The 7,314-nt window shown below is 36.3% G+C and overlaps 1 protein-coding gene across 1 annotated transcript in view; it reads right to left on the bottom strand.

Annotated features, from left to right (window-relative positions):
* LOC117175530 overlaps positions 1 to 7,314 on the bottom strand; it is a 202,407-nt gene that overhangs the window by 92,216 nt on the left and 102,877 nt on the right. The gene's annotated exons all lie outside the window — the stretch shown is intronic.

Below are 7,314 nucleotides of genomic sequence, written 5' to 3'. Positions count from 1 at the left end.
ACAATACGCCAATTAGCACAAATGGTAAGTTCCGACAGTGCCTACAAGTGTGCCTCCTGGCCGCTAGATGGCAATACCGGTTTCATATGTATACACCTGGTACATCTCACGCCGTCAAGGTGGTCGCGAAATATTGAATCTTGAATATCCTTACAACATGACTATTCTGGGTAAAGCAAATAGAGTCGCATTTGGAAGAGACCCTTTTCTTAGAATGGTGAGGAAGCACGAAGAATTGGGCCAAGGAGTGTTTCTGTACAAAGTAGAGGTGGAGGTTGCTGAAACACTCGGAATTAACCTTAGTATAAGGGGTGAGCAAAATGCATCAAATCTCATCTATGTTGAGTACTCACTCCTGAATGCCCGGATTAAGAAAGCACAGGAAACAAACTTGCGCGGACAGTTCCTCGATTAGATGATTCATGTTATCTTCCACAGAAATGAAGAGGGTCAGCCAATGTCGTATGACTTAACACTTGCTTTCTTTAAATCACCCGGATTGAAGGCTGGCACGAAGGGTTTCATTTTTGCATGTCAAGACAGTGTCCTTTCCACCTTAACATACCATCGCCACAATTTGAGCTAAAATATTCCCGTTGATAGCTGCAAGGCGTGCTATGCATACCCCGATCATCTAGCACACATACTAACTAGTTTTCCAACTCATGCGGGAACTTTATATTCTCGACAACTGTTTCTGTTGCACACTCGAGACCCGACATAGTTCTTCCTAACCTCGAGAAGCGAACCATGTAAGTTATCGAATTTTCGGCACCAGCTGACAAAAACATCATAGCCAAGGAGAATTAAAAAAAAGAGAAGTATAGAGATCTTATAAGGGAGTTGCGACGATTGTACCCGAAATAGTCTGCAAAACTAATCGTGCAAATCATAGGCGCTCTTGGAGGTGCCAAGCTTTCACAGATTAATAGCCTGAAAAGCATCGTTGCGTCTCAGAAATATGCTAATAAACTTGCGGGAAAATTTCAGAAGGCAGTCTTCCTTTGGTCGCTTTGTGTCCTCATGGTGCACGAGACTTTTGCCGGATCATCGTATTGATTCCATCACAGATTGTAACCACCTATCTACTGGTGGCGAGACGTGGCTATGGCTGAAATTTTACCGCGATTTCTCTGGGATCGGGTGCAGTTTTTCAGATTAGTCCGAGAGCTCCGGCTCTCGCAGTCAGGAACGTTGCATCGGGCTAACTCCAAACCAAGACAACGACCAAGCAATAGTGCTGGCCAAACGCGAGAACATGCAAAGGTTACATTAATATTAGGTCCAATATGCACCTGGGAAATGCTCATTTAACGCCTCATTATTTAAAAGATCAAGGATCCTTTTTACGTTGAAAGGGATATGAAGCTGTTTATTTGCAAGAAAAAGGAATCATCCTTCAGCAAACGCATCACACGCTTCAGCCAATAATGCCATACGTGAGAACTACAAGATCAAAAATCCACCAAAAAGTCTTTCTCAGGATGGTAAAATTAGCTGAATCTAAAAATGTTCTTCCTGATTTGCTCCCTGGAGGTGAAAATTATGAGGACTGAACTGTGTAGTTTACGAGAAGGCGGTAATTCCGCTTTACGGCAATATAAATAATGATACTTTAGTACGCCTGAGTAAGACTCGCGAGCATATTGGACGGCTTCAGTTTAAAATTGACGTTGATATGGCATGCAACAAATTTTCAGTCCGTGATTATCTACATAAGAGCAAATAAAAATTTACTTTAAACGTTAGGCCACTTACAAAAAACTTGGAAAAAAACAAATAACACGCTAAACAAGTGGAAACTGATGATCATCAAGTAGCATTGGAGAAAAAAAAGAGCTCATTTAACAGCCAAAGAGCGTTTTGAACTGAGAGTGAAGTGGATTCAGGAAAGTTCAACTTTGTCTACTTAAATGTCTTGGATGCAAGTATTTGAATATATTTATGAGCATGATAACGACGTTTTAGATGGATCAGTCTGTCGTAACTTTTACCAAAGGCAAATGTCGCAACGTTCAGAGAAAGAGTGTCAGCTAATTACTGCTAAAGAAGTGAAGAAAGTTATCGCGGGAACTTTGAATTTTTCAGCGCCAGGGCTATAAAAAACCAACAACTATTTGTAGAAAAAGTTCACTTCTACGCACCAACAGTCACCCCGTATTCCAACTAATCTCTCAAGGGGGCATCAACCCACCCGGCATTGGGTAGAGGAAGGACGCACGTTACTAATCCCTAAGACCAGAGATTTGTCAAGTCCAAAGAACTACATACTCAAAGTTTGTTTAAATACCAGCTACAAGATATTCGCTGGCATCCTCAAAGATAGGATATTAACATATCTTTCAAGCTGGTATAGATTGCAATAGTTAAATAACGTTGATGCAAGAATGGGCTTGTAGGTTACAGGGAGAACCTGTTAATAGACCGTTCTATTACCCAGGACTCGATTAGGTATCAACGCAATCTGTCTGTGGCTTGAATTGACTACCTTAAGGCTTTCGATAATACGAAATATCAACTACTTATAAAGCTCCTTGTTTGTTACGCGTAAAAGGGTGGTTTGCCAAGGAGACTGTATCAGTCCGATAAATTTCTGCATTTCTCTCTTGTCTCTATCTATTGTGCTTCGAGGCTAAAGCTCAGGATACCTATCTGGCCCGCCGATCATGGACGCCCTTAAACTTCTTCCCTTTTAAAAAGAGGAACCTAATCCTTTTGTGGCATAAAATGCATCATCACGCGATGATTAGGATGATAAACTCTTAGGTGGAAATGTTATTCAAAATCTTGGTAATAGATAGAGATATCCATATCTTGGAATAACACACGCGCAAAATCATATTGCTCTACATGTTTGGCGCTGTAAAATGGAACCTCGATGATTTAAAGCAACTAGAACAAAGCACACGGAAAATGATGACAATCCACCGATGTCATCATTCTAGATCTTCCGTACCTCGAATACACCACCCTCGATATAAAGGTGGTAGAGGTTTATTGAGCTTGGAGTGCTTTCATCGAAGAACGATTCCGGCTACAGCTTGTTCAGTTCTAAATAGCAAATATTCTCTCATGCAAATCGTAAATCAACATGAAGTCGTCAATTCTGCAGCGTTTCTATACTGTGCCTCGGATAGGGCCATAAGGGAGCTGGGTCTCCCATTTTGTTCCAGCGACACTATACATGGCTTAGAATCACCAACACTTTTGGTGCTCAAAAGTCGCGTACAGCAAGCAGAATATACGCTTCTACTAAGTGAAAATGTTGACATGCTCCTTCATGGAAAAGTATACGGCATTATACGCAGACCTGAGATATAGACTGGTCTGTGCATAATGCATGTACCTTAATACGATTCCAAACTACCGAGTGTGCAAGTTAGAGCCAAAAATATTTGAACATATTCTCAGTGGATGCTCAAAGTAGGCATGCTACGGGTTCATAAAGAGACACTTTTTTCGAATTTATCTAGTTGTATTAAGGCTACAGAGTCCGTTTTGTAGTTCACATAGTTCTTTTCTTTGGAGGTATGAAAGCTTTATTTGTCAGCCAACTAAAAAAGATTCCAGCTTGTCAGTTTTCGGCTTAGTCCATCGCAAATCAGAAGCATCATCTGGTTCATCAACACTGTTCCTCATAACATTATACACAGATTGGTTGCTCTAAACTCTGAGCAACTCTGAGGTAGGCTTGTAAAAGCCATAACAATCACCGCTTTGATCGCTTTTCATACACACAATACAAGATTTACTGAAAATGTAACTGTGCACAGTGACGGTTTACTTAAAACATTGGAAAACACTATGGAAATATAAAAATATCCAAAAAATTTTGTGATTTTAATTGAAAATCTTCGGATAAGCTCTGATAGTATTTTGTTTTTTTACTTTTCGGTAGTGGAACTAACACTTGATTAAACCAAAACAATTGAATGTTTTAATAGGTTTGAAAAAATGTCGCTCGTGAACATCAACCTTTGCCACTGATGATGATTCTTGGAGATCTCACAAAAAATATAACCATGTCAAATTGCTTTGTTTCAGATGGTCGGTGGTTCAATCAACTTCGGTGCAATATTCGAAACGACACCGCACCAAATGTACAGTAAATGGATTTTTGTAAAAATTCAAAATCCACTTTTTTTATATATTTTCGAACCTGCAGAGCAAAAATTTGAAAGAAAAAGGTGAAAAATGCCTATTTTAATGAAATCTTTATTTCTCTCAAAAACCTCTTCTATGGATTTGGCTAAAAGTTTTACATTTTGACGATCAGATATCATGTTTTTCGGGTGTTTACATACCTTAAACATCGAAATATGGAAATCATAATTTCTTAGTGACTAAAATCATGAGAGGTTTTTCATTCAACTGCTACAGAAAGAAATCACGTTCAAATAAGTATACGGCGCGTGCACAGCAGGAATATGTCTTTGAATTAATTTTAAGGGACGTTTTATATCCCTTAAACATAAAAACAAGGAAATAGGCATCTCTCAATGAAAAAAAAACACAAGAGATGTTCTGATTAAAATATTAGGGTTGGGAATGAGTTCAAAATAAGTATAAGACACGTTTACTTACTAGGTTATATCTCAAAATTTACTTCCAGGGTTGTTATATCATTCCTTGAACATTGAAACTGGAATATCGACGTTTCTTAATAACTAAAATCGCACGAGGTTTCCGGATTGATCTATGGAAATAGGAAATCATATTAAAGTAAGTAGGGAATGTGTTGACATCTAGCATATGTTCTTGAATTTTTGTAAAGGGTTGTTTAATCATGTTTTAATTTGAAAAACAAAAAATTAACATTTCGAAAGGGATAAATGAACAAAGATGTCTTGTATTATTATTCAGGCCTGCAGAATTGCAAGATCAGCGTTTAAATATATTATCAAGGTAGTTTAAACGTCCCTTAATTACACAGGTACACAAAAAAATTTGTTTGAACTGTGTACGAGACTACGATATCCTTATGTCTTTTGAGTGCCTAAAAGCAAATTTGGCCTCAGAAATTCTGCTAGACGTCATATCTTTTCCCTAACCTAGAAAAAAAATTGAAAATTAAGAGAATTCTGGAACCAAATAATGTAATATTTATACGATGGCAAGGTGAAACGAACCTTTATATTTATTGAGTAGCTGAATTCAAGTTTGATTTCAAAATTTATCTACAGGGCATCATGTTGCCCCTAGCCTAGAGGAAATAGTTAGAAATTGAGAAAAGCTTACGGTTTTATGCAGATTGTATTCATATACAGTAAGCTTGATTAAAGTTTGTAAGTAAATATAAATTCTTCATGTATCTCGTGTCGCTTAGTACAAGCGTAGCCTTAAAACGTCCCTACAGAGCTTCTCTTATCCCCCAGTGTAGGGGGAAACGTGGAAAATAAAAAAGTAACCTTAGGTTTTATGCAGACTACATTTAAGTGCACAAAAGACGAGAATGAATAGAAAATCTTTTTGTATTTCGACTAGTTTTATTTAATCTACCACTATTTCGATAAATACGAACAGATTTTGTAGTTATTCATCGTTTTTTATGCACGTAAATCAACATTAGTGCATATAAACATACCCAGCGTAAAACCGTAAGTTTTTTCTTAATTTTTTACTATATTCCCTAGGCTAAGAGAAATATGACGCCCTGTAGATTGATTTTGAAGTTAAACTTGCATTCAGCTACTCAATGAACATAAAAGGTTGGTATCACCTCCCCATCGTACAAATATTACATTAGCAGGTCCCAGAATTCTCTTGATTTTAAGTTTTCTCCTAAGACAGGAAAGAAATCTGACACCTAGGGGAATTTTTGAGGTCAGATTAGGTTTCAGTGGCTCAAAATACATAAAAGTCCATTTAATAGCTGCAAATCACAGACATTCTGTTATTTTAGAATTATCACCTTCGTAAATTCCAGATATACCTAGGTTTTTTACTTTTTCCCTAGGATAAGGGAAAATTTGACAGTTAAGTCTCAATTTAAAGGTTGGTTTTAGGTACAGCGGCTCCAAATACATAAGAATGCACTGGTCTCGTACACAGTTCGTACAACTTTTTTTGTGTGAGCCTGTGTTATCGAAACTAAGAAATAGATATTTTGTACGGGTTAAAGCATCAGAGATTTTTTCATTAATACTTTTCTCAACAATATCAATTTAAAATATACACAGGAAGCCTCTTTTAGCAGGATTTGCATTAGTTATTGCTGAAATACTCTTTTCAATTTCAAGTTTTAATTTTATCATAAAATGGCAGAAAAGCTTCTGTTGATTCCCATTAGATAAGAAAGTATTATGGGATTGAAAATTCAAGTTATCAATAAGTATCGATTTCCCTACTTCTGTAATTTAAAATCTCAAAACCAATATTCTTATTTTTTTAGAGCTCGGCGTGTGTCTGGTTCGTATTTTTAATTGATTGAATTTCCGAATAGAACAATCAGAAAATGTCTCATGGCGGCACTCACATACAAATAGCGATGTCCTTCGCTCAATATATCGTATAAACGATGAAAAAAACAGCAATTAAACAATTAATACAAATTTTCACAGCTTCTTATTCTTATTATACTATCTATATTTAAGAGATAATTACACTGCGTGATAGTAAATTCTAATGCCAACCTGCTAAAAGACGCTTTCTGCGTATGTTTTAAAGTGATTTTGTAGGCCTGATTATTAATGCAAAACATCCTTGATGATTTATCCCTGGCGAAATGTTCATGTCCCTGCTCCTCTAATTAAGGGATGATTAAATAAGCTGGTACAAAAACTCAAAGACTTATCCATGTTGTCTACACCTTCCCTACCTATTGCAATATAATTTCTTACCCCCATAGATTAATCAGAAAACCTTGTACGATTTAAGTTATTATGAAATACCGATATTCCGTATATAATGTTCAAGGAGTGGTAAACAACTCGTAAATTCAGAGATCTATCCTAGTAAGTAAACGTGGCTTATGCTTATTTTTAAGTAATTTCCTACTTTTATACTTTAATCCGAACATCTCTTGTGTTTTTAATCACTAAATAAAATGAATGGAAAGACATACTCTTGTTATGCACGCTTCCTCTACTTATTTAACGTGATATCATACCGTAGCAGTTAAATAAAATATCTTTAGTCACTATAGTTACTAATAATTTTCCATATTTCCATATTATATATTATATAATATGGATAATATAATAATAAGATAAATATAATAATATTATATATTATATATTTCCATACCGAAAACATAAATTTGGAAAATAACTTCTTAGAGACGACCTTTGGTTTCCAGCAGATAATAAACAGTGG

Source organism: Belonocnema kinseyi, chromosome 6 (genome assembly GCF_010883055.1).
Source record: "Belonocnema kinseyi isolate 2016_QV_RU_SX_M_011 chromosome 6, B_treatae_v1, whole genome shotgun sequence".
Classification (NCBI taxonomy): domain Eukaryota; kingdom Metazoa; phylum Arthropoda; class Insecta; order Hymenoptera; family Cynipidae; genus Belonocnema; species Belonocnema kinseyi.
The sequence above is the reverse complement of the archived record's forward strand: the minus strand, read 5'-3'. Positions and strand labels throughout refer to the sequence as shown.